At 52.7% G+C, this 766-nt stretch overlaps 1 protein-coding gene across 3 annotated transcripts in view; it reads left to right on the top strand.

The window, feature by feature from the left end:
- DCAKD (dephospho-CoA kinase domain containing) overlaps window positions 1-766 on the top strand; it is a 44,867-nt gene that overhangs the window by 9,089 nt on the left and 35,012 nt on the right. The window contains exon 1 of one of the 3 annotated variants that reach the window (XM_011940133.1): window positions 1-147. The exons of the other annotated variants lie outside the window; for them this stretch is intronic. The gene's annotated coding sequence lies outside the window, so the exon portion shown is untranslated. The remainder of the gene's footprint in view (window positions 148-766) is intronic. 3 annotated transcript variants of the gene reach the window in all.

Genomic DNA, 766 nt, shown 5'->3' with positions numbered 1-766 from the left:
GGGAGGGGGCGGGCCCTGGCCGAGGCTTCTACGCGGGGCTGCGAACGCCCCGGGCGCCCCAATTTTGCTGCCTAGTGGGGCGTAGGCTCCTCTTTTGAAAGCCTGAGTTAGGATGTATTGAGCGCATCGTGTGCGGCCAGCACTAAGGCAGGCAAGCGCTTTTATATCCATGACCCATTGTCTTGACAGCAGCCCTGCCAAGCAAGGTGTTATTTCCTTTTTTAGGGCTGAGGACGCGCAGGAAGGTTTACAGCTAGAAAGGGCTGGAGATTGTGGATTCAAACTCAGGATCAGACCAGACACTGCCCTTTAGAGCTTTGCGGGCCGATTGATTCTTGAATCTAGCTTCTGCCACTTCAGTTGTGTAACCTTGGGGTATCTTTCCGACCCCAAGTTTGCTCATCTGAAAAATGGGAATAAAGCTACAGTATCTGTCTCAGAGGGTGGGTATAAAGTGCTTTGCTGTTGAGCTGAGTGATCATCTCCAATTTTCAGACCTCTCTCCTCCGCTTCCCTCTCCCCCGGGAGGCCGGACAGTTAAGGTTTTAGTGAAGACCCCAGGGACTGGGGCGGCGTGGATCTCCCGCCCACCCACTAGTGAGGGAGGCCGTCGGGCCACCCGTCTCTTCCTTCCCCAGCTCCACAAAGGAGGTGTTGGCATCTCAGGTGTTTGCTTACAGAGTTTTCAAAGATTTTTCACTCTCTCCCTGAGTTGTGGGAAAATGATTCAAACTACCCGAGTGAACTTTGACATTAAGTCTTAATT

This window comes from Colobus angolensis, unplaced genomic scaffold, assembly GCF_000951035.1.
Source record: "Colobus angolensis palliatus isolate OR3802 unplaced genomic scaffold, Cang.pa_1.0 Scaffold187, whole genome shotgun sequence".
Lineage (NCBI taxonomy): Eukaryota > Metazoa > Chordata > Mammalia > Primates > Cercopithecidae > Colobus > Colobus angolensis.
This window is presented reverse-complemented; position numbering and strand designations above follow the sequence as displayed.